The sequence below is a fragment of the Phoca vitulina genome, unplaced genomic scaffold (genome assembly GCF_004348235.1).
Source record: "Phoca vitulina isolate PV1807 unplaced genomic scaffold, GSC_HSeal_1.0 scaffold2, whole genome shotgun sequence".
NCBI lineage: Eukaryota > Metazoa > Chordata > Mammalia > Carnivora > Phocidae > Phoca > Phoca vitulina.
Window position 1 is genome coordinate 66917547 of NW_022589705.1, and position 18132 is coordinate 66935678.

General features: G+C 45.5%; 1 protein-coding gene across 9 annotated transcripts in view; it reads left to right on the forward strand.

Annotated features, from left to right (window-relative positions):
- ERI3 (ERI1 exoribonuclease family member 3) overlaps positions 1 to 18132 on the forward strand; it is a 125767-nt gene that overhangs the window by 14645 nt on the left and 92990 nt on the right. The window contains exon 1 of one of the 9 annotated variants that reach the window (XM_032430612.1): positions 13072 to 13281. The exons of the other annotated variants lie outside the window; for them this stretch is intronic. The gene's annotated coding sequence lies outside the window, so the exon portion shown is untranslated. Of the gene's footprint in view, positions 1 to 13071; positions 13282 to 18132 lie in introns of those variants that run through there. 9 annotated transcript variants of the gene reach the window in all.

The window sequence follows — 18132 nt, forward strand, 5'->3', positions numbered from 1 at the left end:
GAGTTCCTGCCTAGGAAGCTGGACTTGGTTCAGGCATGGTAGGGTAAGGTAGACCTGAGAAGTCTCTGGAGACAACTGGGCATATTGTTTCTCTCTGGTCTCAGCCTTCGGGAATCAAAATATTTCCTTCTGTCCCATCCTTCCTCTCTCCTTTCCCTTCCCGCCTTCCTTCTCCTACTATTACCGCATGTTATTTTAAGGAATACTGTGATAGTCAGCCTCTAAGATGGCACCCAATGATCCTTGCCTCCTGGGATTCCTACCCTTGGTAGTTTCTCTCCCACACTGAATCAGGGCTAGCCTTGTATAACCAGTAGAACATAGAGGAAAAGCCATAGTGTGATTTCTGAGGCTAAGTCATAAAAAGCGCTGTGGTTCGCCTTGCTCTTTTGGATCACTTGCTCTGGAGAAAGCCAACTGCCATGCATTGAGGACTCTCAAATGGCCTGTGGAGAGGCACGTGTGTACAGGAACTGAGGTTCTTAGCTAAAAACCAGTACCACTTGCCATTCATGTTTCTTGGTGCTGTCTTGGAAGTGAATCTGCCAGCCCCAGTGGACATCTGACTTCAACCTCAGGAGAGACCCTGAGCCAGGCTGGTCTGCTGAGCCACTCCTGAATTCCTGGCTGGCAGAAACTGTGAGAGATAAGAAGTGATTATTGATGTTTGGAGCCACTAAGTTTGGGGATGCATTAGAGAACCTGAAGAAGTACAACTGTTGGTCTGTTGGAAAGGAAAATTTCTTTGCTTGCTTTTTTTCCTTAGTCATCAACTGTGTCCAGAGACCTTTTACCCTTTAAGGTAGTGCTACTAGGAGGTTTGGATTAGCAGCAGAGAGGCACATGTTCTTGGAGATATTGGCGTGCTTGAGGTTGGTTTGGGGGGAACGATTGGGGGCTGATGTGGCAGTTCATTGTACTGTGGGGGCCTTGAGTATGCCCGGCTCTAGGACTGTAACTCTTCCCTGTGGGCCTGGGTTATTAGGGGTGTAATTTTGGGATGTGTAGACATGTTAGTTTGGGAGCAGCTTTCAATGGTAGGGAGGATGGGGAAAGGGGGATGGTAGCATCAGGCGCTTGGGAGACAGGGAGGAGTGGGGTCCATTCAAACATAAACTGAGTTCATTTCTCATGGTTGGTTTTTTTTTCCCATGAAGAGGTTCTATCTTTAGAATAGTAGATTATTTTCCATAAAGCAGATACCACCACCCTTTTACCTTCCCCCTTCTCTCTCCTTTTTCCTGTTCTCCCTTCAAGTAGTGGACTGTCCTTGGGAGCATTGGAATTAGCCCTGTGGAAGTTTGGGAAGACAGGAGCAAGATGAGGAGAATGTCCTGAGGGAAGGAACTTCGCATAAAAGGGAATATAGCTTGGCTGCTGCCTGAGCCGCCCTTACTTTCTCAGCCTCTTGCTCCTGCCCATGCTGTAGAGTCTTCTCTGCCTCCCAGAACTATTGGAGATTCTGTGCTGGCTGTTCCTGGGTGGTGGGTGGGAATTTTGGTTACATAGATTCTCCCAGGTTAGGAATCAAGGATCCGTATCTTAACACACCATATTATTTCCCTTACTGATGTAGATTTCAATTACTGAGTAAGCCCTAGTGGGACATGAGTCTAAAATCCAACACATCCCGATTACATATGATTCATCCCTCTTCTGAACTCTCATAATCACTTGGCACCTCCTTTATGGCATTTTCTACATTCTGCTTTCTGGCACATGCCTACATATGTTTATTTCTGAACTTTTCAGTTAGATTGTAAGCTCAGATAATTATGTAGCTCTGTTCGCTTGTCCTACAGAGGGTCCTGTCAATGTTGCTGAAGGTGAAGCCTGATTCATGTCTCAATTTGGTCTGTCAGTATCACCTTCCATCTCTCTTTCAAGGGCATTGTTCTTTTTATTTATTTATTTATTGCAATGCTGAAGATATAATGCAATACAGTTTTTTTTTTTTTTTTTTTTTAAGATTTTATTTATTTATTAGAGTGAGAGAGCACAAACAGGGAGAGTGGCAGGCAGAGGGGGAAACAGGATCCCCGCTGAGCAGGGAGCCCAATGCGGGACTCGATCCCAGGCCCCTGGGATCATGACCTGAGCCAAAGGCAGACGCTTAACCATCTGAGCCACCCAGGTGCCCCGCAATACAGATTTAAATCACTTCTATCACCAACTTTCCACCCAGACTTGGGCACCAAGGCCTTCCTGACCTAGGCTGAGGTAGGACTTCATGCCGTTTACCAGGATCTGGGCCTGATTAAAGATTATCTCCAGAATCAATGAACCCTGATGATGTGATTCCAAGGGCACTTAAAGAATTGGCTGCCCTGGTTCATTATTAGAAAGCATTAGCTGTTGCTTTAGAGAACTCAGGAAGAAGCATTCGCTGTCTTGCTTATCTTTAAAAGGGGAATACGAATGATCTTGGAAGTTATAGACCCGTTAGTTTACTGTGATTCTAGAGAAGATACTTGACCTGATCGTCAGATAATCAATCAGCAAACAGCTAGAAGAGCATAGGGTACTACTGAAGTAATAACTTACATGGGTTTGCGAAGAAGAGCAAATCCTGTCAGATCAATCTAACTTCTTGCTGTGACATAGTGATGGATTTGAGTGGATCTGGGGTAAGTGATAAATGTAATGCATCTCTACTTCATTAAGCCTCCACAATGCTGTGAACAACAGGTAGGAAGGTGAGTTGGGGGCCAGGCAGCTCTGTTGTACTGCCCATGGGATCATTCTCAGGAAAGGGATGGGTAGCTCAGGAGTGATTTGAGACTTGTTTGTGGCAACTTAAAGCCTCTCTCTCTTTAAAAACAAACAAACAAACAAACAAACAAACAAAACTTCTCTAAAGTTTGCAAGTAGCAGGATCCTGATAGGATTCAGAGGAATTTTGGAAGATGGATAGGAGAAGTTGTCAGTCCCACATAGGATAGTGTCCTTCCACTGAGGTTATCATAGGTCACGTTGTCATTAGAGCCTCTGTGCTGTGTAGGTCTTCTGGTCAGCAGGGACAGTGGAGAAATTGGAAAAGCTCAGGATAAGAGGGGAAAAAAATCACTAGGGGCACAAAAATAGGACTTAGAAAGAAAGAAGAGAAATTGAATATGGTTTTAGTGACTTATTTCTTATTCAGACTGAATAAATTCATCATATGGGAGGTAGTTGTTCCAAAGAGTATACTAATAACTTGCTCTTCATTTTATTTTATTTTATTTATTTATGTTTAAAGATTTTATTTATTTATTTGAGAGAGAGAGAATGAGAGAGAGCACATGAGAAGGGGGAGGGTCAGAGGGAGAAGCAGACTCCCCGCCGAGCAGGGAGCCCGATGCAGGACTCGATCCAGGGACTCCAGGATCATGACCTGAGCCGACGGCAGTCGCCCAACCAACTGAGCCACCCAGGCACCCCGCTCTTCATTTTAGTAAGGATAAAAAAAAGAAATGAATTTAAATGGAAACAGGAAAGATTGAGATTTGGGATGAGAATGAACTTTTAGAAGAGACTGGAAAAGGACTAGAAGATGGGCTGCTAGCTGAATCCAGCCCTCCCTAGTGCTCTCTCAGAATAGCTTAATGGCTGTCCACTTGACAGAGATGCTTTATGGACAAGGTCTGTGTGCCTCTTGGGGATGAGCTTGGGACTGTGGATCAGCCTTCCTCCTCCCTGACTCCCAGTGGCTTTCAATACTCAAGGCCTCTATATAGGACATTTCTGATCCTTATGGGAGTGTGCCATTATCCCTCGGGAGTGAGGAGGCAGAAACAAGTTTGGGGCCAGGATCTATCTGGAGGCTTGGCATGGGGTTCATTTTTCTGATTTCTTTGGTCTTCAGAAGTCTCCGAGTCAGCTTATTGGGACTGTCCTTAAGAAATGGCACCATGAAAACTAACAGGTATAAGCTCTGTTGTACTCGGGTGAGTAACAATATTGGTAATAAACATGGTAAAACATCTGGTATTTTCCATTTGTCATCATTTTTGCTGTTTATTTTTATACTTTGTTCAGCTAGGTGAAGCTGGAGTGGTCGGTTTACCAGTAATAGGCTTCACTTTTTTTTGCAGGTTTTTGCACTCGTTTTGATTTACATTTTGATTCAGATTAACATGATAGATATTGGCAGAATATGAAACTTTTACATTTGAAAACATTTTTCCACCTAAATTAACATTTAATTCCACCTAAATTAAATTGCTTTAGAGACTCTAAGTTTGAGGAATAGAATTCCTTTCTTGCTTTAGGAATTGTTTCCTGATAGGGAAGTAGGTTTTTATCTGGTTTAAGAGAATCCTGACTCCTTTCTTCTGGCTAGCAGGAGTTCATAGTTGTTCATTTTGGTGTGGATGTGCATCGAATAATGGTGGTTGTGACCCTCAGGCCCAGGGAGCAGCCTGAAAGCTTTGGTGGGATCTTTAATTGTCCATCTTTAACCTGGGGGCAAGTTCTCTTACCACCTCAGTGTTTAGAAAGGAACAAAGTAAATGTAAGTGAGGACAGTGAGGTATAGGCCACAGCACACGGGGAGAAGGAAATAACCTCAGCTCTCCGGATGGCTGGGGAGAGGGCAGCCCTACTGTCCTTGTCTGGGGAGCGAAGTCCTGGCTGCTGTCTGCCCTCCCTCCCTGGGTTTCCTCTGGCCAGCCATCAGCTCCTGAGCGTGGTCTTTCCCTCACTGCTCTGCCACAGCCCTGCGACTGTTTTCCTTCTCATCTGTATTCAAGTGCCCATAACTTTGGAGAAAAATGACCTTTGGGGTTGAGGTTTTCTAGTGTTTGGTCTTTGTCCACAGGGGCTTTTCCTCTTTTCTTTTCTTTTCTTTACTTTTCTTTCTTTCTTTCTTTTTCTTTCATTCATTCATTCTTTCTTTCTTTCTTTTTTTCTTTTTTTCTAGGAAACCTTGAAGAAACTCCATCTGCATTTTGAGTTAGAACTATGAGTAAAGGAGTTTCTCTTTTATAGAAAATTGTCCAGATGCTGGGTTATTTCGGGAGGGTAGGGTGGAGGAAGGTTAATGGTGACAGGAGAAGGAATAGCATAAAAGAGAGGCATTTGAGAGGCATACTCAGTATGACTTAGAACTGGTACATCATTATTAGTCTTTTGTGAGAGAGACATTTTGGGAAACTTTACAGAAATTGTTAAGATCCCTACAAATCAAACTATATCAATTCCCTTGTCCATTCAAGGCTGAAAGGCAGGCTCCCCCTACCCTTTCTCCCCTGCCCCCAACCAGTATGCACACACACATACTGCTCTTCCTATGTATCCACCTTTCCTTCTCCCTGCTCTTGGTTTCTACACCCTCCAAGTGGACTGAAAGACAGTTCCCTAGAGAAAGAACCCACCCTTCCTGCCCCATTCACTTGTCCCAGTCACAGCTCCTTCAAGTAGGAGGGGCCCAGCCAGGCTTTCTATTGCGAGGGCCCAGTTGTTGGGTTGCGGGTCATCTGCCTGTGTCCCCAGTCAGCCTGCGCTTTTTTCTCTACAGACAGGCGAAGGCGCTGACGCTATTCTTCTAAACTGGGAAATGAAATGCAAAACCGACGTTAATGTAACATTATGGTTGAGATTAAATGCACCAAAATCAGGAAATTCAAAGTTATGCTTCCCACAGCAACTATAATTCAGCCTCATCTGGCGTGTGTAGTATTTTGTGTTAGTGCGGATGGTGTTATATGTTAAGACATTAAAGTTAACACCATAAGCAGAGCACAAAATGCTTGAGGGGGCTGAGTTATGACGACTGTGTGAGCTGTAAGTGTTCTTGCACAGGCTCCCGACTCCTGGTATAATTTTTCCCTTGCCCATCAGACCAATTATTGCCTTTCTTTTTAGTTATATTTCTGCTTTAACACATCTCTTCTTCCAGGGTCACCGTAAATGAATTCCGCTATTGGTGGCCACTGATGGTGGTGGGACTGGGACAGCCCACTAGGCGCTTTTGTCCTTTTTGTTGCTGCTTCCATAAAAGTGGTGCTTCCCCTCCACCTCCAGAAGCCCCCTCCTTCACAGACTGCTGTTTCCTGGTGGTCCCTCATCCAGATCCCCACCCCCACCCCCACCGTCCCTTCCCTCCAACTGTCACTGGGGCTCCTCACAACTGCTCCCTGAATGAGAACAAGTGTTTGCTGTGTCCGGGTCTTGGCCTTGTTGTAACTTCACGTGAAAGCCGAAGGGCCCTTCTTTATTTGGAGCAGACATAGCAATGTGGAAGTAAAATATACATCCCGGGAGTGCAGCACCGATGCAGGGTGGTGCTGCCTTATGTGTTTGGCATAGCAGAGGCATAGATCGAAGTGGGTTTATTTGCTCTCTTCTGACTGCTTCTCTATCTTCCCCAGGGTGTATACCTTTAAGCTGCTGTGGTGTGTAGTTAGGGCTGTGGAGTTGCCTGGGGGTGGGACCAGGAACTTTCCTTGGGGAGCACTGGGTCATTGGTAACAAAATCACCACATAATTTAGTACAAGTCAGGAAACCTCCCCCTAGCCTCTTATTATCCTGGTGGCCTCCCCAGGGCTGAGACAGCTGTTGGAATGCAGATTTTGTTAGACACTGGGCTAAGGTTGGTGGTGGGGAAGAGCTGTAAAGAATAGGGCCATTGATAAATGATGAATGAAATCAGGGACTGTAAACGAACAGTGACACTGAGCTGCCTTTTAAAGTTTTTGTTGGATATGACAAAACCAACCAAGTAAGCAAAGGAATGGGGAGGACCTTATTGTAACCACCTTAGAGGCAATGAAAAGGCCTCATTCTACTCTTTGGACAGCAACTTCAAGCTCTGTGTTAGATCCTGGGGACATAGAAACAAGTGAGAAATGGTCCCTACCCTCAAGGAGCTCATAGTCGAGGAGGGTAGACCTACATGTAACCACTGTTAAGCATTTGATTATATCATGTAGGTAAGTACTTGGTGCAGTGGGCGCTCAAAGGAGGGGACTGATCAACCCTGCTCATGGTGTGGAGGAGGGGTCACATAGCCTTGCTGTTAGAGAAATGTAGGAGATCCAAGAGAGCCAGGTCAGCCTATGGCCTCTCAGAATTGTTGTAGCAGGAATGAAAGAAGGTGCTCACAGAGTAAGCCAGGATGAATTGACCTAAGTCTGAAAAACTGACCTGGATTGCAGGGTTGTTTGTGGGAGTTGAAAATGAGGAAGAGAGAGAATGAAGACTTTGAACCTGACAAATATTTCACTGTTTGTTTAGTAGGATTATTTCTATTGGTTATATGGTATTTCTCACATTCAAGCCAGAAGATGTTTGTTGGTTTTTTTTTAAGATTTTAATTTTTTTTTTTTTTGAGAGAGCGCGCTCACGAGCAGCAGGGAGGGCGGGGAGGGGCAGAGGGAGACTTCCTGCTGAGCAGGGTGCCTGATGTGGGTCTCAATCCCAAGACCCTGAGACCACGACCTGAGCCAAAGGCAGACACTTAACAGACTGAACTACCCAGGAGCCCTGCAAGCTAGAAGATCTTAGTGGGATCTGTGAGAGTATGAAGGCTAGGAGAGGTTTGAGAGAATTTTAGCCAATAAAGTGTGGGCAAAAATGTAAGGGTCAACAAACTAATATGTGAGCTGAGGCCCTGAGGCATTGCCGGGGAGGGCTAATTGGATACCCCAGCTGCTATTAAAGGCAGCACGGGGTTGGGCTGCTAGGCCTTCAGGGAGAAGGAAGGGCTGGAGAATGACACGGCACCTCCCTGTGACCCTCTAAAAGTACTGGCAGTTTGGATCTGGATCTGCGAGACATCCCTTGGGAAGACCTACCTTCCATAGACTGGGGAGGTTTAGAACTGTCAAACAGATAAGCAACTGGCTGACTAACGTCGAGAGATGCGATGAAGGATTAAGGAAGAGGCAGGTGGGCCTGGGTAACAACAGAAAATGTGCTAGAGCAGAGGTAACTGGAGGGCTTCGAGATGGGGGGTGAGCTCTCTCTCTCAGCAGCAGCAACGGGTACACAGCCATAGAAGGAAAACGGGGAGTTTGGGATGGGGTAGTGAAGAAGTGAAATCCAAAGGAGTGTTTAGGGTAGGTCCATAGGCTTCACTTCTCCCTACCTCCATCCTATCTTGTTTTTCTTCTCTCCAATATTGATTACGTTCCTTACTTTGTAGACTGATCTCAGTTGTTTGACATGAGGAAACTGATATTAGGAGATGCTTTCTCCATCTCTTTGTCTTGTTGGGGAAAAGCGTCCTGCATCATTTTGATTAAGATGCTATTGGGGTGATTATTTTTTATTCTCTTATCCTGGGTGTTCACAATACTTAAAAAAAAAAAACAACAACCCCACAGCTATACATTTATGTGATGAGTTTTGAGCTCTCGCTGTGAAAATTGAGTCATAGCCTAAAAGCCTGAAACAAGAGTGTTCCCAGATTGACACTAGCCCCCCAGGCTGGCAGGTCTGCAGCAGAGGGTGAGCAGGCTGGGACAGGCAGAGAAGGGTTTGTGCGTATAGAGTGCTGTCACGGGCAAAGCCCCGTTCGGTGCTGAGAGATCAGAAAGGAGGTAAGTGGACTCTGGAGAGAGAGACAAACATCAGCAAAGCTTTTAATCTGATGTGCAGGTACCTTGGAATTGGCTGCTGTTTTGGTCCTATCCCTGTCTGTAGTGGCCAGTGGGCGATCTTGGTCTGTGGACAGGAAAACACATCTGTTATGTGATCCGTCCACTTCTGTTCCAGTGCTGTGGTCAGTGTCTAGTTCTAGGGAGGCCCTTCCAGCCAAGGGTTGGCCTGAAGGCTCAATGCTGGCAGAAGCTCTTATTTGGAGATACTGATGTTGCTGAAAGGAAGGAGCGTAGAGTCCAAGGTGAGGCTGGGGGCAAAGTTGGTGAGCCAGAAGAGAAAATGTGAAGGTGTTATTGAATGGGATAGAAGAAACAGAGGTGTTGCAAGCCAGAGTTCATGGGAATGGTGGGGAAGATGTTCCAAGGGGTTAAAAATGGACATGGGGAACCTGATTAGGAGGCGTTATTTGGAAGAGTTGTTAGTAGGTTGGACTAAGGTAGTGATGGTGGGCATGGAAAGAAGAAGTTATGTGTTGTAGCTTTTAGATGTGCTGGGAAAGAAGTGAGCTTGAGAACCATGCTTTTAAGTAGCTGATGGTTCCTTTGGATACTGGTGGGCCCCTGGGAGTCAGCGGTGCTAAGAGATTTGGCAAGGAGTAAAGGTGGAACCTATGGTTGTTGTAAATGGGGTGCTCCGAACTGAAGAGTCATTACCAGGGAGAACCAATAAGGTGAGTTCCTTAGTGGTGTTTCAAGTAGGATCTTTTTGATGAACCATTTGGCCATTGGCCTAGGGGAGGTAGGTAGTGATGATTAGGTAGATAGGATGAGAAATGGAAAGAAAGCTTGGAATCTTGCTCTCCAAAAGTGTGATAGCAACTGAGAGCCCTGGCTTGAGATTGTGATGTTTGAAAATGGAGTTCCAGGGAGTCTGTCTGCATTGTTCACGGGTTGGTTTTTTTCCTATCCCCAGTGCCAGCAGCATTTGAATGAAAGGCCAACTGGTGGACTGAAAGGGATTGGTAGTTGGGAACAGAGGAGGTAGGCACTGAAGAATGGGATATGAAATATGCCATTTTAATAAGGTCTACTTTCACTAGAAAGGTAAGTGACTAGAGAAACAAGGCCAGGGGTAGGCCTTAAAAGGAAGTTCATGGTGATGGTGCAGAATGTGGCGGTTGGTTGATGTTGGTGAGGAATCCCCAGCTTGGTGCCTCGGGATATTTGCAGGAATTGCTGGGATCCTGTTCCAGATCTGTGGCCACAGGTCTTTCTCAAGAAGTCTTCGTTGGAGAAGTATCCAGAACTGCTTTTTGATTCATTTAGACAGAAGGAAGGTGTTTTTCTGGAGAGGATAGTGTGAGTGCTCTGTGGGTAGCTGATGCCCTGATCCTGATGGTATTCTTTGAGGGAGCACGCATTGTCATGAAAGAAGACCTCTTGTTGGCTCCCTAGCAGAGAGTTACCAGCTTGCTTAATAAAGCTCTGGGATGTGACATGCCAGTTTTTCTCCCCTGATTGTGGCAGCAAGGAGAATGAAATGTCTGATGGCAAGAGCCAGGAGTGGTTGGCAGATCTAAAGGGCTTGTCCTAGGTGCTTGAAAGTGGGCCAAGTAAGGGTTTGTTCTGAGAAAGGAACTAAGACCTGTGGCTCGGATTCTCACTTGGTCACTATATCTGTGATAAGGCGGTAATCTCATAGATGTTCTAGACTACACCTGTGTTTTTCAAAGTGTGGTCCAAGAACCAGCAGCATCCTCATCATGTAGGAGCCTGTTAGAAATGCAGAATATCAGGCCCTGCTCCAGCACTAAATAGAATCTGTAATTTGACAAGATCTTTGGGTAATTTGAAGTCTGAGAGACATTGCTCTAGTCTAGACCAATGGTTCTTAAACTTTAGCAATCAGAATTGTGATCAAAATCACCTGGAGAGCTGGTTAAAACACAGATTACTGGCCCCAACCTCAGGGTTTCTGATCCAGAGTTTGGGGTGGAGGCTAGGAATTTGCATTTCTGATAAATTCCCAAGTGATGGGATGCTCCCTGTGAGGAAACATGCTTTGAGACCCACTGACTTCCCTAGCTTTTTCGTCTATAAAATAGGGCAATGATTCCTGCCTGCCTTACAGAGATGTAAGATCAAATGAGCCAATGTGTGAGAAAAGTGTTCAGTGCATTGTAGGCAGGATGTCAGTTTGTGTATTGCTTGCTCCATGGTCAGTGGTTTTAAAAATCTACTGTCATGCCAGCAAAACCGTTTCCCTGTCCTGGCTTCTGGCCAGCAGCTTTGTACAAAGAACAGGGAATCTATGAAGCACCCATGGAGATGAGTCTTCTGTGAACAGACCAGCAGCCCCTTTAGGAGCAGGGCCTCCTGAAGCCCAGCCAGTTTCTCTGGTCTCCTACCCAAGTTGCCTGACCAGAACCTCTGTCTGCCTGAGTGGGCTTGGGCCTCTCCTGATCACGTGTTACCCTCAAATAGTAGATCTTTAGTGCAGTATTTACACTCATTGGGAAAATGGTCTTTGACTAACCAAGCCTCTGATTCATCTTGTGATCCTGAGTGTGTTACCTGACTTTTCCTCACCTTACTGGTTGATTAAATGAACAGTCATTGGCTGCATGTGCCCAAGTCCCAGAATGTGGACTCTGGACCTCCAGGGTGAGGAAAACTGAGGGAGAGGCTATTCTGATGAGAAGCAATATAGCATAATGGTTCAGAGCATAGACTCCAGAACTGGACTCTGGATTTGAGCCCAGTCTCCACCACCTACTAACAGTATGACTTGCCTTGGGCAAGTTGCTTGTACTCTTTATGCCTCAGTTGCCCTATCGGCAAAAAGGGGTTTTATAAAGCACCGGTCTCATAGGACTGTTGGGAGGATAAAATATAAGTGCTTAGAACAGTACCTGACATATAATAGCTGTAGGAGTTAGCTCTTACTAGTGGTATTCTTAATCATGGCACCATTGCAAGGTATTGGGATAGAGCAGGTGGCTGGGAAGCAGGCCCTGCTTCGGGAAGCATAGAGAAAGCCTTTAGGCCCTCTACCAGCGTAGTGGGTAGAGCTGAGGCACCACGCAGAGAGATTTTTTTCCTCTACTGGAATGGTAAGTTGGACCCAGAACCCTTCTATTTCCATGCCCTCCCTTAGTCCTGCCTCTGGGGGGGCCTCTCCTGCACGCAACCCTGAGATTTGCTTAAATTAATTTTATAACCAATATGTATACAGGTAGCTACAAAGGAATCATTTGGAGGTTTGCTGCCCTGGAGGGTCAGCTTCACTGAGACCACTAATATCTGCAATTATTTACAATTGAGCATGTAAAAATGCTTGAACTGAGGCGGATCCAGAGTCACGTGAAGGTAGACACAGGCATACACACTCCTGGGTGAGGATGCAGTTTTGAAAACTTTTGGTCTCCTTCGTTTATTGGTATTATGGTTTTGTTTTTTAAATTCAAATTTCAGTAAAAGTAAATTATAAATCATTCTGTACACCGCCCCCCCCCCCCAATAAAGAATAGCAGTGTCTATTTCAGCCTCTTTTCTACATTTTAATTGCTTTGGGGTCTATGGGGATAGTGAAAAGGGACATGTAGGTGAAAAATCAGCCTTTTAAAGCTCTGATTTTTTACCCTTCCTTGTCCTGAAACTTCAAGCATCAGCTCTCATCTGTCAAAGTGTAAATCAGCAATTAAAACCCAAACAGCCAAATGCCAAAGATGACCCGAAGCACAAAGCAACTGACAAACAAGTCCGGACAAATCGACGGGTAATTTATAAGCTTTGCCCTAAAATCTAATTATTTGGCAATTCGAATTTGCAGCCAGCCAGGGCTCGGCAATAAATTTAACCCGCCATAAATTATTTAGGAGCAGGCTGTGGTGTAAATCAAAACCACGAGTGTTTGTTTAAGAAATAAGCTCCTTGTGCATAAAATGTCTTTCTTTTCCCCCAAGGGAGAAACCGTTAAGCAAACCATGCCCTGTTCGTTGCCCAGTGCAGCCCTCACTTTCCCCTCTCAACTTCCCCTCTTCCCTGTGGCCAGGAGGCTACTTGATCCCTTGAGGAAGGGCCTACCTTTGCATGCAACTTGTAGCCAAAAACCAAGTATTTGCATAAAACTCATATTTTATAAAAGCCATGTACTGCTTTTTCTACCTTGTGGTGTGATGTCGCTTTTGGATTTATCAAACCTTTCTGTGCAGGGGTGTTGCACATTTTGGAATTTTCTTCATAGGATGGAGGGAAGGGATAGATTAGTTGTTGCCATCTGTAAATTGAAGAAATGCCAGTTCCTAGGTTGAGAGGAGGAAGCCATGAAAAATTTTTTGCTGATTGCCTTATTTCAGACGGGACCATAGAACCATCAGCTCAGGCAAAGGAGAATCTGTGCTTTGGAGAAAAAGTCTGTAAGAATGCTATTAAACCTTCTGTCCCATTGTCAAGAAATTCCAGCAGTCTAACCTAAGTCCCTTCTCCTTAAAAATCCTTTTGTTGTTGTTCTGTCTTCAAATATATAATCTTATCACTGAAGACACTTTAGTTGAAGGGAGTTTGAATACCCTGAAAGCAACCTACACATTTATTTCTTGTAATCTACTGATTGTAGGTGTGAAATTTCACTTGAGATGCTCTTGCACTTTTGTCCTCAGTTAATCAAGATAATCTCTGGTGTTCCTCGTTGAGCAACTAGAAAGCAGCTATGTCTAAAACCTTTGCTCCAGCTTATACCTCTGCTCACTTAAAAAGGTAAAAGAATATTTACTTGGTGCTTCCTTTTTATCTGTCTTCCCTCCCCTTAAAAAAACAAAGGTTTGCTGCTGACATTTTATTGAAGGAGACAACAGACATGGTAGGTTTGGAACCCTGGATACTTTGAACAATCCAAGTTCTGAGGCTTTTGTCCTGAGTTGTCAAATTGTGGCTAGTTCCCATCCACCATCAGCAGACCAACTTTTTGGGGCTATTATACTCTTTCCTTGCACAACCTAGTGGTGCAGGTAGCTTGTGGACAGTGTAGGTTGACCAGCTGTCCCAGTTTTAGCTCTGAAAGTTCTGTGTTCCAGGAAACCCTTGGTCTGGACAGACAGAAAACTGGGATGTTGGTGGTTTGTAGCAGTTGGGGGAGGACGAGAAGCCACTTAAAGATGAGAGACAGAAAGTGCTTTGGGGTGTTCTGTGTCTGGGTTTGAATCCTGGCTCCACCACCACCTTTATCCTGTTTGTCACCTTCACCTCCCTGACCTGTGGAGAGCTCTGTAAAAACAGAGATGTTTCTGTTAGAGCCATGTGCTTGGCTTCTACCTTGCCCTTTATTGGCCCCTCATGTTACCAGAAGCGCAGAGAGCGAGGTCCACATGCGAGGACAGAGCTGGGTGCTGGAGCTGCAGACATAAGGCTCCCACCGTCCCCGAGCTCAGGGCAAAGCGCCATCCACGTCACTGCAGCGCAGTGGAGCCTGTGCGGCAATGGTCCTCCAGGACTTTCTGCCCGGGTAGGCCGCGCTCAGTGCTCTTGTAACTCGAGAGCAGCCTCTCTTCCTAGGAGACAGCAGACCGAGCTTCCTAAAGACAGCCTTTCAGTCTGGAAGAATCAGCTCTTGACCCATCAGATTTTGAAAGCTGTTCTCTTTAAGTCTCATTTCCCCATTTGGAGTCCCAGCTTTGCCCCTCACAAGGAGTGTAACCTTAAGCAAGTGACCGCTTCTTTTAGGGCCTTATTTTATCCGTAAAATAAGGATCATAGCGATTCCCACCTCCTGAGTTGTTAGGAGGCTTCAATGAGGTCGTTCCTGTTAAGCATCTAGCAGACTGTCTGCCATGTAGTAAACAACAAATGGAAGGAATGAAATGATTCCATTTTCCATGTGTCCCCAAGGGTGTCAGGGCCAGCTCCTCTCTATCCTTTGCCCAGACTCAGACAGAAGAGCCACATCTCATTGTATTTGTCTCTGCCTCCACACCCAGCCCCTGCCTGGTAAATAGTAGGTGCTTAATAGTGTTGGTCTATGAGCTGCTGCTACTGCTGCTGATATGACCTATCTTCCAGGATTAATAAGGGTAAGATAAGAAAATGTATTTGCAAGCACATTATAAGTTGAAAGTCCTAACACTCAGTATGTCCCTCCACTAAGATATTTATCATAGTGCATTGTTCATTATTTGTTCAGTATCTTCTCTGCTCACTAGTCTGTGCACTTCCCCAAAGCAGAGGCTACATCTTTCTAAATCCCACTCTAACACTGGTACAGTGCCCTGCACCCAGTAGATGCTGCTCAGGTAGTTTAATTGAATGCGAATGACATACAGATGTAAGGAATTGGGAAACTGTTCTTAGGGCAGGAAGAGAGGGCTGGTAAACACACACTGGTTCTTCTTTCATTCCTGGTGCTACCTCTGCACAAGCAGACACTCAACTACTCCTAAAAACTTCTTCCCAGGGGAATGAGGAGATTGAGGGAGGGAAAAGGAGGAGAAGCAGGAATAACAGTTTCATTATCGGAGTGACTGCCTCCAGAAGCTAGCATGTAGGCACATCTTCCTAAGCTCTTTGTTTGGAATTAATGTGATCAACCTGTAACTTCGGTGTTTCCGTTGCGATCCTTACGAGCCGAAAACTGTTGAAGTGTTTGGCCTGCTCCGGGTGCACTGGCTGCAGAGTCATGCCCCGTTGGTAGAGATTAGGGTTCCTCTCCCATGAATGGGCTGTTGGGGCCAGGATTTTGAGGTTCTGGGCTTGATTGGGTAATATGGGAAGGTAAGAAGTACCTAAGTGAAATCCTTTGTGCTCTGACTCCTCAGAAGGTCTTCTATCAGAAGCTCCTCTTTTGCATCCTCATTGGCTTAAATGAGTATGCCAGTGTGCAAGGTCATTGTTACAACAGCTGCTGAGGGTGCTGAGAAGGGGCCCATGCAGAGTCATGTTCTAAGATTGGCTCTTGAAAGTCCCTCTTCTTGGTCTTGGGGAGAAGGCCTGGCTGATGGGCCAGTGACTCTGGAGAGGTATGTTTATGATAGGTCCAATCCACTGTGTCCCTGGCCCCCAGGCCTCTTGGGGATCTCCCCCCGTCTTTTTGCTTAGAGCTGGGGCTAGCTTATTCTTCCTCTCTGGGAGGATGCTACTGAGTGTGAGCAGAGGTTAGCTCCATTTCTCCAGGGGTGAGGAAGCCAGCAGCAGGAGAGCTTGAAGAGCAAGCTGCAGTGGGGAAACCCAAAGGCCAAGTTTTCAGAGAATCTACTGGGGATGCCGACTTGGTGCTGGTCAGAACAGGAGCTGAAGCGCTTACTGTTTTATAATAAATACTAATGAAATTCTAGATCTATAATAACATTTCAGATATCTAAAACAAACCATGTGCTTGTAAAAAAGTGGAAAGAGATCAACTTTAAGCCATAAATTCTTGGTAATAGAGGGTTTTTTTTCTATTTATGTTTGATAGATATTTTTGTTTCCAGAGGAATGTCAACTCCTAATTTCATAATGTATCATGGGCTTTAGAAAATTGAATTTAATAAAAGCCAAAGATGAATGGCATCCTTAAAGGTCCCAACACTTGTCTTTATTAGCAGGACAAACTGCAGGTCTCCAAACACTGCTTCTCTCCAAATGAAAGTTTAAATGAAAAGTACAGTTGTGTCACAGGTTAAATTTCATTGTGGGCCCAGCTAACATTGTTAGTGAGGAACTGGCTGTATTTGCTTCTTTAGACACCAGGGCAGCCAAACTAACCAGGCTGTGGAGCTCCTACTGGGGAAGTGCTGCTTCTCCATAGTGGGAGAAGCAGGATACATCAGAAATTCAGGCGTCCGATGAGCCCCACTTCAGAGTTAGTGTTTGGAAATCTTGGACATCTGGTTTTTCAGGGGGACCGATATGTATTTTGTGTGTATGTGTGCCTCCATTTTATTTTTCAGCACAGAACTGTCCTCTATCAGGTCTGCTAAGGGGACCGATATGTATTTTGTGTGTATGTGTGCCTCCATTTTATTTTTCAGCACAGAACTGTCCTCTATCAGGTCTGCTAAGGAGTGCTTTGTGAGGAGTGAGAGAGGCCCAGGGATTTGGGGGATAACTCCCCCTGTCTCTTCAAGTTGGGAGGAAAGGTGTCACCTAATTTAAGCAAAGCTGGGACCTCCTTGCCACGGCCCCTCTGCCTCAACCTTGTTGCCCTTCCTATCTCAGGGGGCTCCTGTCAGCCTCCCCATTTTGGGGAGACCAGGCGAGCAGAACCTTTGGATTTTTCAGTCATGAAATCTGACTGCCTTGATTTAGTCTTCAGTCCTGCTGTAATGTGTTGGATAAAAATAGATGCTTTAAGAACAAGCCCAATAGTCTTAGGTGTGTTTGAGGGAGAGGCTACCTGGCTGCCCTGGGACATCGAGGAGATTGGCCATTTCTCCTGTCTTCCCACTCGTCCATGTCCTGCACGTGGTCAGGTGTCAACAGCTTCCATGCTGTTCCCCCAGGCTGTCCCTGGAGAGAACCGGTTTGCCTTGATTTTAGTGATACTAGAAGGGTCCCCTCCAGAACCGGGGACCTGGGGTAGGGATGCTGCTGGAGCTGACTACTGGGGCCACGGAGTGGGCCAAGCCCCCCTTCGCTCTCTGCAGTGGAGGCCTTTTCCACATGCTAATTTTACTCGGAGGATTTTGCTTTTATTTATTTTTTTTATTATTTCCTATTTGTCTCTTCCAGATGTTTTCAGGGCAGTTTTTTTTTGTGTTGTAAACTAATTCCATTCATGTTTTAAAAATTTATGAAAGCGCTAATAAAAATGTCAAAGTGGTAAAAATGTTAGCTTTTCCTCTGCTTTGATTAAATTTTGCCAACTGTTTTTGAATATTAAAAAGTAATAATTTTTTTTATTTTCTCTCCTCGCTCTCCCTTTTCTCTCTGATGCGCGTGTGCTCTCCTGCCCTCTCCCCCCTCTGGTGCATTCCTCCCTTCCCAGGAGCGATGTAGGAGGCGCGCTGCACAGCCAGCGTTCTGCAAGCCTGTTTGCACACCAGGACCTTGGTGCTGTGCATCTCTATTAAATAACGGAGACAAATTAATCTTAGAGACACCAAACAAATTGTCACTCCTCCTCCGTCTCTTCCATTATGTTCCAGTGGACTGGGAAGGGCTGGCTAAGTGATTGGGGGGGGCAGGCTGGGGGAGGGTGTACTGCCTGAAAGAAAGGTGGGAGGCACCAGCTCCTATTACTCTTACTCAGTTTTCTTTTTCTCTTTATATCCCCTTTGGCTTTATTTATTATTTATCTTTTTTAAAAAAAAAAAAAACGAATGAAGAAACTCATCGGTTCTGCTTAAACTTCAAATGCAGAAGGCTGTGATTGGTCTTATGGCTGGTTGTCTAGGTGACTGGAGATCCAGGCCCATCCAGGGCAGAGGCCTGGGCAAGGGGACAGGGTGGGGCTACTTTTATGGGCTCCAGTGAACAGGCCTCTGGCAGAGAAGCAGTTGGGGAAACTGGGGCAGCTTGTACTACTGTCTTTCTTTCCCCTTTCCAGAGACAGTGGGGGTGGGGTGTGTGTCTAGTCCCTGCCACCTGTAAGGGTAGTAACAGTGGGAAGGTTGGGATTGGAACTGAGCTGGCACC